Below are 14649 nucleotides of genomic sequence, written 5' to 3' on the forward strand. Positions count from 1 at the left end.
ACTGGAACACGTGTGTTTTCAACTTTTGTCTGAATTCCACGAGTTGTTTAACGGCCCGAAGATCTCTGGGTAGGCTGTTCCATAGCTTGATTGCTTGAACTTGAAAGGAATGCCCCATCGCTCTTTTCCGCTTGAAATAGATACTAGTTAGGAATGGATCTGGAGGTGCACAGATCGAAGGTTGCGAGGCTGGCAATAATACTGAAATTAATGCTGAAGATACTTACGGCCAGTGCCATGGAAGGCCTTGAATACAAGTGCCTTAAACTTAATGTGTGCCGTGACGGGCAACCAATGCAATTACTTGAGGATTGGAAACATGTGCTCTGAGTGAGGTACCTATCACAATTCAGGCTGTCCTATTATGGACTGTTTGGCCACTGTCCAGCATGTATTGAGGGGCTCATAGTAGGAATTGATTGCTGACGTCTATCCTGGAGCTGTCAATGGCTCAGGCTCTAGATGATGCATGGATTTCTGAAATAAAAGGTCTCTTTTTGCTTGAGTATCATCAATGATATGATATGATAGGTTATTTATAACGCGCTTAATACCCAGAGGTTTCTAAGCATGGATCAGAGGATCGAACCTGTCTTGCTCTGTGTCGTCTTGCTTCCAAGACAAGTACTTTGCCCCTGAGCTATCCTCCCGAGGCTCAAGTCAAAGTTTGTTGAACTGACTATTTTGTTAGCATGTTGAGCCATTACAAGATGGGTGTCAGAGAAGGCTCTCAACTTCTGCACGGATGTTTGAACTTTGATATTAGCTTTGCCAAGGGGAATTTCATACAAAGAACTGTGTGATGATTCTGTTTTAGAGACATTTAGGCTCAATCAATTGGTGTCCATCCAGTGTTCTATCTTTTTATAGGTAGATTAGTTCTACTATCTCGGGGGGGGGGGCGAGAGAGGGAAGCAATTCCCTTCTAGACTGATCAATTCTCACTTCGCAAACCATAATGTCTTCTGACTCCAGGTACATTTGTCAGTCCCTTCTTCCCAAAGGAGGGTTGCCATTTGGGCTGTTAAGGGAAGGCTGCCGACTAGAATAAATGCCGAGTATGTGTTATTGTCACGCAGTCCATGTCTAAACATTCAGTCGGGGATCCAAAACATATGAGAAATTGTCATTTGCTCTATGCAGACGACTCTGGTCTAAACTTGGATAGAGGTTTATTTCTAAGCATCTCCAGTATGTCCGCTTCCTCCAAGTCTTTCCCCAGATATATTGTACCATTTGGGCCCAAATGTCATCTACTCCTTGTCCCATTTCAATTTAACAGGGTATATAATTTGCAAATACCCACCTGCCCACCACTGAGGATAATCAACAGGCCAGGTGCGTCATCTTTAGGTTCACCGTCTATATTTATGACCGCAGTCAACATATCCTTCAGCATCTTGTAACGCCCCCCCCTCAGCTTTGACCAATTTTAAGAGGTACAGTAAGAATCAAAAGACCTCCATTGCCTGGTCATGACACAGCTGATCCACCAGCCTTATTCCTTGGTTGATCCACTGACACCAAAACCTTTTCATACCTCTCAACTGAACGTATGGTTTACCCGTTTCTTGGAAGCGACACAGTGTCTCCCAGCCTATTTCAGTACCTTCAAAGCGTCTATCCATGTTTTCACCCCATCCTTAATGCAACAGAGTAAACCCCTAGCAGACAGTGGCTCTTCATGGGAATCATAGTCCAAAACATCTGGAGAGCCGGAGGTTGCAGACCCCTGCCATAGAATAAAGCTTAGCAATGGCTACTGTGACGAATCCTTCAATGTCGTCCCTTATCCCCTACGGGGAGCCCCTTCCTATGAGGCCAGGGAGGTGAGGCCGCTACCCAATAGTCCCCCTGGGGGCGGTACTCAGCGGGTGGATCTCATGGGAAGGGATCCTGCCATGGGACTAGGGACGACTATCCAGGTTGAACGCAGTATGTCCACACTGCACCACTAAGCAACCATAAACAGGGAACCTATTCACGGTACGATTAAGAGCCTAATCACCAAAATCATATATCTTCTAACACACAAGGGTGACTCAAGAAATAGCCACAATAATGTGTATGGCTTAGAATCAATCTGTGACCATATGCTAAAACGATCACTGTCCCTAAGGGTAAAACTAAGCTCTCCCTGGGAACCCAAGATGACCATAGGTAGGGGTGTTGTGCAGCCAAACTAACAGGGATAGAGTAAGAGATGGACTTGAGACAGTGGTCGACCCTGCCTGGTGGACCCCAGAGAGAAGTAATTCTTGGAGGAGCCAGGTCGTGAGAGTCAGAAAGCAGAGGAACTCGGAGGCGGCGTCTGGGACGATTACCGAACGGCTGGGAAGCTCACTCACCATTCACAGAGGTTGGAGGGCATGGATGGCTACAAGAGCCAACCTCCAGATTGTAACAAGAAGCCCACAACATCAGTATGCTGTTGACCACCTCAGATCGAAGGTTTTTGGGCAAATATCCTTTCATTTACCGGGTAGTCCGTGCTTGTGTACTTCTGCCCGGAACATGATCTCACGATGTTCAGACAACGTCGACAACATACCTGTTCAGCTGACCCTTTCACTGAAAACACACTTCAATGCAAGCCTTTAGGAAAGGGGAAACTAAGGAGGACAACATAACGAACAAACAAGAGTGAAGGAAAGGGTAGTGAGAGATCTATCGGGGCAAAAAAGGGAGAAACAGGGGCTTCCCCTATTTTGCAGTAAAGAAGGGAAGAATGTAACATCCTGCAAAAAACAAAAACTGGTGTCACTGATGCGATGAAATGACCCGAGAAGAATCCATTTGATTGCACTGAAATGTCTGCATTGAGTTGGGCTTGCAGCGAGGTGACTTTTATCGATATGTCATGGATTTGTCAGTGGCCGCTATCGCTCTTTTCCAGCCCTACGTGTACACCACGTGAACCGAAGCCAGGAATTCTTCATCAACCACTACTCCTAAAGGCAAGACAGTTGCTGTCCATCCTTTGATCCAACAGTAGCTGATTCCAGAGTGCTGGTACCTGCAATGAGAACCTCTGACCCGTCAAAGAAGAACAAATATTGGTGGCTTCTCAACAGAGAAGAGTCTGATGATTTTGACTCGCTACAGAGGGAGTATCACCCAGTTTTACAATTAAGCTCCTACCATGCCCTCCAACAGGGACATTTCAGAGTAAAACAGGAAATCAGGATTACAATCATTGCTTTTACCAGGCTACTAGTGTGGGCTTGCCGTTTGAGTCCTAAGCGGATTGCTTATAGTTTTGTGCGATCAGTTCTTATTTGGCAATCCGACGCGACGGTTACTGCAATAGTCAAGTCTAGAATTAGTCGGGTCCGCGATCGCCACCATGGTATCATTAGCCGCCAAGCAATCACATGCAAGGTCTTGCCCAGAAAGTGCATTTGGGAGTAAAGACCTTTTTGGATGGCACAGGTGTAAGAAGTATTTATGCACTTACAACCCACAGATTCTTACCTTTATTACAAGGAATACCAAGGTTGCCCAAGAAAGCTGTTGCAAGCCCAAGATCTCTGGGTAGTCTAATAATAATGGTCTCCTTTGGTCAGAATTGAGCTCTTTGCCACCCAGCTTGTACGCTTATTAGGCTGAGGATTGCTTTCTTATTTATGTCGATTTATACCAACATTGGACTGGCTTGCCACCCTGTTGATATGCTACTCAGTAACTTGATCATGTATATGCCGAAGGAATATGGGGCGAAATAGGCTGGACTGCTGGGTGACCCCACATTGCAGAAGAGACTAGGTAAAGACATTATCCCTTTCATTATTAGATTTTGGATCTGCGAAATTGTAATTGGTTATTTATAACGCGCTTAGTACCCAGAGGTTTCTAAGCGCGGACCCGGCGATCGAACCTGTGTTGCTCTGTGTCGTCTTGCTTCCAAGGCGAGCACGTTGCCCCCGAGCTCTCCTCCCGAAATGACCGAACGGGCTACATGTCCTGGCACATTTAGCAATGTAAACGCTCACATTCATCTGGAACTGAACATTCAGTGAGTGAATGTATCACCTTGGACACAAGAGGTACACATTGCTAGCAAGGACTATTTACATGTAGATTTATGTCGTGTTAAGTGCAGGCTGCAGCCTTGGCTCCCGTGTCCCCTAGAGACAAATACAGGAGGTGTTGGTAAACCTCGTACGATCTCACCCCTGGTGGAAAGCACCATTGGATCCGGAACGACCTCTCACGATCCAGGACGTACAACTAGTTCCCATTGCAATATAGCAATGGAGTGGGGCGGAAGAGTTGGGGGCCTCTTCCTATCACCGCCATCCTTCCATCTGGGGTATGGCCACTCAGTAGATGAAATTATATGATATGATAGATTATTTATAACACGCTTAATACCCAGCGGTTTCTAAGCCTGGACCCAGGGATCGAACCTGGGCTGTTCTGTGTCGTCTTGCTTCCAAGGCGAGCACGTTGCCCCCAAACTATCCTCCCAAGACTGGAAATGGACACAAACCATTAGCAGGTGTCTCTGGCACCATTCCATACCCAGAACCATGGTGCCGCAACACTCGTCGTCCCACTTTCCCAGGCGAGGTGGCAGGGTGTTTTCCTCCTGGAGGCAGGGGTTACTTCCAAGGCCCCCCACCCCAGTCCTCACGGGATCGGGCTAGTGGAATGTGCCCTGCAGCGGTCAGAATGATCTGGAATCCCAGGCAAAATTATCATAACAGATTAGCGTCCTCTTCCCATAACACACAGACATTGTGTTAGCTCAAGGCAACAGGCAGCAGCACACTGAGGTTTCCTTTTCACAATGTTGATGTTCACTGTCCCCAAAACAGAGGGATTTCCTGAGTGTGGCACAGTCCTTTGTCTAATTCTGGGTTACCCATTGGCAGATCCGCGAGAGTTGCAGTGTTGGGCCTCTTCTCCATCAGGCAAATACTGCACCTTGTTTGCAGCCCCTCCTTTTGACTGGAGGACAGTAAATGTGGTCTTCAACTGCTGCAATCCCCTCTCTACTGAACCAGCTTCATATTTAGGAGCCTTGTCATTTAAGTCACTTCCTAGACCACTCCTCCAGAGCCCCAAAGGGATTGGTAGATGTCAGCGCTACTCTCAAACGGGATGGGCATTAGGACCTGTCCTGCCCTCTGCACACCCTGTTACCCTGGTGATAAACCACTATTTCTTTTAATGTCCACCACTGATGGAGGACACGGTCTTCTATACCCTCCAGTTCCCTGCTACGGTAACTGATCCCTCCCACCCACCCCTTTGTATGTGGATCGGGTTGTGTCACGCCAACATCTGAGGAGAAACAGGTACTTCCTATCTCTCTGTTCCTCCACATAGACCCCTCCATGGCCTGTCTAGAAGTGAACTGGCCTGTTGCAGCAACCATATCCTCCCTCTAAGTCCAATGGCTAACCAAAGCACACTCTCTGTCGGCGTTCAGCTATCCTGTCTCCCTGCCATTGCGGATGAAGAACAGAGACAACTGATGACGCCGCTAGACCAATCTTTATCGCAGCCATGCACGCCGTGCTCGGCTGGAGATTCAAGCACCGGTGTTCAGTGCAGGCAAAATGCTATGACCCACCGCTCCAGTGCACAATCAGATAAAGTGAATGCAGGCTAAGGATTGAAAGAACAAGCTGTTCAGCATTGTGACTACTGTATTGCTAGTCCATAGTTCGATTCTCTACAAACTTGTGGAAGTTTTGGTAATTGGAACATGACCAGAAACCCTGCACCTGTCCCTCAGGTATCGCTTTCAAATTCCTCTTTAGCTACTTGTCCCTTTCCATCCGCCAACCCCATATCAGACGGATATCTTAGTGGGGAAGGTGGGAGGGCGTAAGGAAGAAATAGAACTATGGACTAGGAATACGATATGCATTGATAAAATCGCGGCAAAAATGTTGCCTGTGTAAAAAATCACGGCAAAAATGCTGCGTTTGACCCAGTAAAGGTGTACCCCATTACACCATTTAATGGGAGCTGGGGTTGCGGGGGTGTCCCCCGCTCCACTTAAATGGTATAATAGGTCCGGGGGTAGCGGGGTGACCTCTGCATCCTTCACATGGATTGCAGCGACAAAACCACAGCCTTTTTGCCGCGTTATTTTGTGTCCACAGCCATTTTTGCCACGATTTTAACACATGGAACCGGAATACAGTATCACTACAACGAGCACCGTGTTATTACTCATACGTCCTGTCCCTTTTCCTCCATACCTGTCGGAGATCACCAAGGAAATTGACCCTGGAGTGTTGGACCTTAGTCTAGTTTAGCCAAATAAGTTTTGTAGAACTGCCTGACCAAATCGGTTCTGGCTCTGAGCCAGTCTCCATACCATATCGGTTACAGAACACCATTGGCAAAGCAGAAGCGGCAGGTTTAGCCATGTTGTCCTAAGGGACAAGCCTTTGAAAAGCCACCAAGGCCATCTTGGCTATCACTGAATGGTCTTGAAGCCTTTACGTAGGAGGTGCTTTTTGCAAGGGGGAGCTTTCCACCACGCATGGCACTATCTAGCGAGCCATGGCAGCTTTAGAAGCTTGCTTGCCCCTAGAGAGGCCCCTCTATGTCCCAAAGAGCTGATCCGATAAATGTTCCCCTTCATCCCGACTGGATAAATGTTTGGTGCTCTCTTGACATCCAAATCATAAAGAGCTCTGTCGGCCGCCGAGGTAGGATTGGGAACGTTGAAAGAGTACTCTCTTGGTGTAGAATAGAGTCAGACAGGACCTTCGTAAGGAAAGATGTAAGGGTTCTCGGGACTGCGTTGCACTTCTGGAAGATTATGAAGGCCACAGAGTTAGACCGTGCTTGATGTTCACTCGCCTTGCTGCCTACGGGCTGTTGTGACCACAACGAGGAAGGACATACAGTCAAAAGGTTTATGGACCAAGGACGAACAACAATGTTCAGGTCCCATATCCTTTAATTAATTACTGAATGTATTTACCTGTAAAAGCACCACTTTCACCCCACGGTATCTTATTGCTAAGAGGTTGACCAACAGTGGGACACTAGGAGAGGGGGAAAGTAGACCGCGAGTTAGATGCTGCACAGGAACAACTACGTTTACAATGCTTTCCTGAAACAAAGGTGGTTGTCTGGGTCGCTGATGTAGGCGAGATGGGAGTGCCCGAGGTTGCTGGCTTGAACAGCAAAGGCTCAGCCACCTTTCCTGGTGCAACAGACTTTGGGGGGACCCAGCAGGTTGTTGTTGGTTGCATTCATCATCTGCTTTGCGTGTGTTCTGAGAGCTCCAAGGATGATGTTGAGATCAGTGCCATGATAGGTGCAGTGAGCAATGCAGAAGGCGTTGATTTCGGTTCTCTGTAGTTTGGGAAGTCGGTGAATCGTTCTGATAGTTGTGAGATAGGACCATAGGGCTGTAACCTAGGGATAGCTGCATTCTGAACTAGCTAGGATTTGGAGTTTGGGAAAACTAAGGTAGCTATGATAGATATCGCGCTTAATATCCAGAGGTCTCTAAGCGTGGACCAGGGGATCGAACCTGTGTTGCTCCGTGTCGTCTTGCTTCCAAGGCGAGCATGTTGCCCCTAAGTTATCCTAAGCCGGCACAATAGTAAAGACAGGAGCAGGCGAATGCATTTGCAATGGTTATTCTGTCATTTGTAGAGATGTGGCTTGAGGATCTTAGGAAGAATCGGCATCGAATGCGAGCTCACATCAACAATGATGCCAAGGTTACTGACTTTGTGTATTGGTGTGTGGCACGGGCCAGGCATATGGGCCATCTTTTTGGGTTGCAGGTCATTTTATTTTGTTCGCATGAATCTATTCTGTAACTTTCGTTGGAAGTTTATTGACAATTTGCCAAAGTCATTTGCGATCTTAAGAGAACCTGTGTGTCGTCCCCATATGTAAAGCAGGGTGAAGATAGCGCAACACCTCAAGGTATATTGAGAAGGAGAAAATACATCATCTCTGAGTTTCTGCAGATGATATCTAAGTTCCACAGGAGTAGCTCTGGAGGAATCCAGGTTTTCAGTCAAAGGATTCATATCTCAAAACACCAATGGCACACTGTTGGTGCAAAGGGAGTGAGCTTAGGAGGCCCACCAGCCAATACTGCAGAGGTAGACAGGATGGCTAGCACCAAAGGAGAAGTCACACCTATATTCGTGGGCGGGGCCACAACAGGGGCTGGATTCCCCAAAGGTACCAATGGTTTGAAGAGTCCTTCGTTGATCAGAGCTCTGAAGTGTAATCTTATCGTCACCATTTAGAAAGACATCTATAGTCAGAAGATGCCCGAAGAGCCAATTGAGAGGGAAAAGGCCTGTGGAAGACCTTTGCCAGCGAGGACCCCTGTCCACCAATAAACCCAGAGCCGAGTAATGCTAGAGCGAATACAAAGGCAGCAAACACACTGCTGGTTTGACTGAGGTTCAAAGATATAGTATTTGCAAACAGGGGTTGGTTGGAATAAATGTCTGTAGGGTTTTCTTTACAAGGGAACAGGGATTGTCTCCCTGGGGAATGGCCTATATCAAGAGGGCCAGGATAGGATAAACACGGGCGTATAGTGCTTGGATACTGGCCTCCCGCAGCTTTCCTGAAAATTACACCCTCAGCCGCGTCTTTGCTGCACTCACAGTCCCAGGAATACAGGATCCAGCCACTTCTTGCCACAGTGTCAGGCATATTGTGCCCAGTTACTTCTTTGTCCAGATGTTCTTAAAACATTTTGTAGTGCCCTGCGCTCTATCTGTAATTCACACCTTGAGAATAGTGCTTGGTACACTTTTTGTAGGTCTGGGAATATAGCGCCTCAGGTCACTAAGACATATGGTGTCCTTCTAACCAGGCTAGCAATCCCCACAGTTATCGATAAGGGGATTGTTGCCCTTCTGACCAATGGGATATGGTGGCCTACCTATACTCTGTACTGCGACTGAGCCACTTGGCCCCGGAAAGAGCTACATCCTTGAGCAGGGTCCCCCAGGAGACCAACTCCTGCATGCATCCCTTAGGTTGGTCCACACAGCCATCAACTTTCTGTGTAGCCAAGTCAGGACCCTGCAAATATGTCTATGCAGGCTAAAAAAGCTCTGTCTCTCTCTCTCTCTCTCTTCTGTTTAATCACTTTCCAGGACATTTTATAGGCCTAGAACTGCCTGTTCTTCTGAATTAGTCCCTATGGTTTGGGTCCAGAGTATGGAAATGGGATAAATGGCCTAGAGGACATGTTGGAGACCAGCAAAAGTCTTGCGCCTCCACCCTCCTCGCATAGCTCTGGTGGGAAGTCTAAACATGGCTCCTCGAGTTCAGTCAATTTCAGGAAAACAAGCCCTAGGGGCAAGAGGAGCAAGCCCTCTTCTCATGGGTGTCTTGATTGTATATGGGTCACAGAAGTGCTCTGCAAAATGGCCCCCGATGCCTTACTGCTATCTAACATTTTTGTTGGAGGTAAACGTGCAAGACTTGTTGGCCGCTAGAAGAATTGTGGCCTAACGGAGATGTAGGGCATCACCATAAAGTAGGGGGACCCTGTGCACAAGACTGGACGCAGACTGATAGCTCTCAGAAAAAAAGGCACGTGTAAGGCGCAGCTGGTTTGCCGTTGTGGATCCTGTGGGGTGCATCTGGTGTAAGCATCTGGTTAGGGATCTCAGGAGCAGTCCTGGAAGCAGCCCTCAGGGGATCCAGAAGAGAGACTCTTGATTTAGCACCAGAGCAGGGCAAAGTATCACAAACTTCAGTCCTTTCTTCCTTTCCATGGATTGTTACAAATCTGCTCCCCTTCACCTATCCTCTCTTCATAGTCCCTTTTCCATTTCTCCGCAGACTAACGTCTGGAGATCCGTGGCACAGGCACAAAACGCCACACTGCAGACAAGCCTAAGCATTACTAGACCACTGTGGTGGTGACTGGTGCGGTATAAAAGCTGAGGAACAAAACATAATAACTATGGTGCAAAGAGGACAGGAAGAAGGAAGAAGACAATGAGGTATTAGAATACTTGATCGAAAAACATTTTACCCTTTCGATTTGACTGCATTTTTTTGATCGTTCTTTTCAGTCAAATTAAATTAAATAAATATATGGGAAGGGGTAAGGGAATAGGTTAAGGTGGAGGGAATGAGGGGACTAGGGGGGGCGGTAACCCCCACATTTTGGACCAAAAATAGGTAAAATTGGATAAGGCCAAATATTTTCCACCAAATAGACCTAAACCGACAATGACGCAGAGAGCATATCAAGGATCAAAAAAAAACATTGTGATCTTAGCATCACATAAAGTCATATCCACAGCCACAAGTATGAAATAACAAGAAAATGCAAAGCCATTGGGCCTCATTACGACTTTGGGCCTTAATAAGGGCATGGCTACCTCCAAAACCGTGTCCGGGTTCCCTGAATGGGGAATTACCGGGCCATTCCGAGTTTGGAGGGCCCGGTAATTCCTCCCTCAGGGAACCCGGGCCCGGACCTTCCCCATTCCCATTTGAGCCCCCATAGGGCTCAATGGGAATGGGCGCGGGAGCTAACAACGGGCCGATTACAACCGGCCTGTTGTTTGCTCCCTGGTCCCCTCGCGGGACCCGGTAAAACCAGACGTCCACATCGGGTCCCACGAGGGAACCTCGTAATATTACGGAATGGGTTTAACGGGTCTGCCACCATTAGCGGCACCAGTTAACCCATTCCGCAATATTTATAATGAGGCCCATTGACTTTAAAGCTGGAGGACAAACGAAAAGATGTGTTCTGCTGGGAGAAATCCCTGAAGTGGCAGACAAAGCGGCACACAACCTCTGGCTTTCTAACAACATCAGTGGCTCAGAAATCCATTTGTCGAGCTGCTGCAAAACCTATGCCCTGAAAAAAAGCTTTGGCAATACTAGTAAATTCAAAAGCCATGCCGGTGAAGCGTTGCTATATTGTATTGCGCTGGCTGTAGAAGAAAAACTAGGGCATAACACCCACATGGGCACCATGGTTGCACACGTTCATTTGTCACTCTTGAGCTTGGCTAGCGACGGAGAATCTAATTCCCTACTCAGTTACACGCAAGTCAAATCCCTGACATGAAAGATTGTTTGCAATCTACAGAACACGGCCCTGTGTGCGCCAACAATGAGCATGTAAACAACCAATATTTTGGAATACTTTTTAATTACTTGTACAATGCTAAGCATTTCACAATGTGCCTAATAATTGTGCAAAATAGGACGATTGCTTTACAATAAATTTACATGGAACCAAATATCATGAAGCAGTATAGGTAAATCAATAGAACATGCCTTTGCCGACACATGTTTCGCTTAGGGGTGGCGCTAAATCTGTGCAACCCCTAGGCTCATTTCACCTTAAATTGTTAATCTTCACACCTGTAAAACAACTAATATGTGATGTCCAAAATGTTGTTGCATGATATTATGTTCCAATTATCCAATGAGAACCAGCATTTTTGCTTATATCATCGTTGTCATAATGTTTTTCTTTTTAATTGTTGTTATTGACTTCCTCAATTATTCAGATCTGCACACTAATTTCGGGTGCCATCAGGATCAGTGCCCTGATAAGGCCATGTAACCGGCATATTAAGCACATGCAACCCGCATTTTGAATTAATGATTGTTTGGACGTTTCATCGGTATGTAGTCTTTATAACGAATCTTTTATGAAGATTGCAATTATAACGAAAGGTTTACATCGAAACACATAACGAAAATGTATGTGGGGGGTGGGGTAAAGGGTTAAATCTAGTGGGGAAACTGTTGGGGTGAGTTTTTAGGGGTGGGAAACAGGGGTTTGGGAGGCACCCCCCCAAATGTGTTATATTGTTTCGTTGTAAAAGTTTCGTTATAAGTGCATTCTTCATAAAATGTGTTTCTATAAAGACATGCCACTGTTTCATCCTGTGAAATTTTGAGAGGCAGCCTTCCTTTTAGACCTGGGGCCTGCAACTAGTGGGTCTCCTACTGTTTTGCACAACACCCATGATCACTTACCATCCACTGATGACTAGGGCTAATGGGAGAGGTAGTTCAACCGCCCAAAGCACACATTTAAAATGTGGCAGGACAGATGAATGACTAGAGGACTTTCTCCAAGATCATGTCAAACCTCCTGGATTGCCGTGTAAATAGAGTGGACAAGGCAGGTGCAAGGATTTTGGCTGCCCTAGGCATAGGGGCATTTTGCGCTCCCCCCCGCCCCTCCTGCCAATCCCTGTTTACTGGCACTTGCTACTATTTGCTACTCCGATTGGGCGCCCCCTGCTGGTGATCTTATAGGCGGCTACTCTTGCAGTAGAATCAACACCGACCATGGGTAGATACGTAGGGAGAGGGGTGGCAAACCAAGCAGATGGGGACACTTGACCCACAAACCATTCATCCTCAGTCACCTGAGAAGATGACAAAAGATTCACTTTCGGATTAATTCTGCCAGGGGCGGGTGGGTGGCAGCTTCCTTGTATGTATTTGTTGTGAATGTATGCACGGGTCAGTGGCACGTCTTTATGAAATTGACATCTCCACCTTTGCCACACAGACAGTGCCGCAGGCAGTTTAAAGCTTTATTTACCTGGAAGGAGAGCAAGAACGTGTTCCCTGCCTGAATAAGGGAAAAATACCCCTGCGTGCAGAACGGCGTCTTCCGCCATAACTCAGACGGTGCGGCGGGAGAGCGTCGCGCGCGCCGTGACTTGCGGTACTGCTAGTGGTAGAAGTGTACCAAAAAAAGTAGTGGAACTGTGACCTGGGCCGGGGGTAACGTGCAACACATTTTTCAAGGGTTGCAGTCATGCTGCTAGACAGTCAGTTAGGTTGAAACCGATTTCAGTTTAGCTGTAACTGCTATTGGGTGTTAAAGTGGAGAAAAGTGCTTTAACTTTACAAAGACAGTTCCGTAATTGTGAAAATGGTTGCAAAAAGTAGTGGAACTCTTAATAGTTAAAAATAAAAGTAGCAGAACTCCGCTCCCGACCATTCCCGCTCACTTCGACATCTGGGTACTGCCACTAGGCAGCGTGGACCGTATGGAAAATACTGTCCAGTTGTATGTACCGGCCACCCTAAATGAAGGAGATAACCACCGCGGCCTTTGAGTTTGGCAGTGCAGTGAAAAGTGGCAGTAGATGCGTTACCACCAATATGTGGGCGTGGGGCAATCACAGCATGGCATACAGAGTGTCTGTCAAGCAACAGACTTCAGAGAGCCCACCCCCAGGCACTGGGCAGAACCGGTACCCCGGAGCTGGGTGCTCGCCTACTTGCAGCTGGTAGGAGTCCGCAGGGCAGTGCAGCTGCTGGCGCGCCTGCGCTGCCATTTCTGGAGAGGCTGTGTGTGCCTGGAGGCGGCCTGGGGGGTGCCCGGAGAGTCAAATGTGTTTTAAAACTCCCAGCCCTGCGAGGTGGACCGTCCCTCCTGCTGCGCCCGGTGGTGGGACCCTGGAAGTATCTGACAGCCCTGGAGGCCGGAGGGCCAATGAAGACTGGCCTGTTCGATGGCACACATCTGTGGTGTTACTACGTCCAGGGTGGAGCCAATCATCTCTCTACAGGGCGCTCATTGGCCAGCAATAGCAGCCAACCACATTCCGAAGGTCCTTGCCTTCCAATCCCCTGACAATGTAAGAACACTGGCTATTAAGCAATTCACCTGAAACATTCCAATGCGCTTGCCGCTTGATGAAAATCTAATAATTTCACAGCACTTGCCAGCCTATAATACCAGACACAGAAGGCCTACTGATTCTAGAACCCCGAAGAATTCAAGACGGCTGGACATTTCCTCTCAGGAGGATAGCTCTGGGGCAATCTACTCGCCTTGGAAGCAAGATGACATGGAGCAACACGGGATCGATCCCCAGTCTGTGCTTAGAAACCTCTGGGTATAAATATCATACCTGACAGTTCTAGAACATCTGCCAAATCCAGAACACCTAACATCGTAGGCAATATGGTAATTTCCCACCTACCAATTAAATGACACCAGACTATTCTAGAACAGTCCACGTTTCCCTAAATCCTGAAAATCCCCAAACTCTTGACAGTTAAATGAATATTGCGCAACATTCGGGGACGCTGTATTGGTCTCTGCATCGTGCAGATCTAAAAGGGGCCACATCGACCCCCTGCACACTCAGCTGGTAATTCCAACAGCCTTGAACCCTAAGTTCCCATTAATAGTCGTATTTATAATTTATAATAATGTATCATGTATAACTGGTTATTTATAACACGCTTAATACTCAGAGGTTTCTAAGCGCTGACACATTCATTCTCTCTCGTCTGTAGGTGCCTCCTTCTGGCACAGCCTCCCTGCCCCGCTCAGACTTGAACCGGACCACCTGAAGTTACAGAAGCAGCTCAAGAGCCTCCTTTTCTCCTCTGCCTTCTCTCCCTTCCCCCCTCCCTTGCTGACTTACCTGTCTGCTGCGCCGGCTGGTTGCTTGGTTCCCTCATTGTCTCACTATGTACCAGGCATCTCCACTACCAGTCTCCCTTTGCACTGCCCCCTGGCCTACCTCGCTCTTAGGGGCTGTAACCCCTACAACCCCCCTGCCTCCTTGCACTTACCCAGAGCAGCGCTGCCCTGGCTGCACTTACTCAGAGCCATGCTATCCTGATTGCACTTCCACCTTTCATCCCCCTTGCACTTCCCCCTCTCCTTTC

General features: G+C 47.6%; 1 protein-coding gene across 3 annotated transcripts in view; it reads right to left on the reverse strand.

Moving 5' to 3' along the window:
- The window catches only part of TC2N (tandem C2 domains, nuclear), a 305672-nt gene that overhangs the window by 245211 nt on the left and 45812 nt on the right, over positions 1-14649 (reverse strand). The window lies entirely within an intron of this gene.

The sequence above is a fragment of the Ambystoma mexicanum genome, chromosome 14 (assembly GCF_040938575.1).
Source record: "Ambystoma mexicanum isolate Mex_15411 chromosome 14, UKY_AmexF1_1, whole genome shotgun sequence".
In the NCBI taxonomy this organism is placed as follows: domain Eukaryota; kingdom Metazoa; phylum Chordata; class Amphibia; order Caudata; family Ambystomatidae; genus Ambystoma; species Ambystoma mexicanum.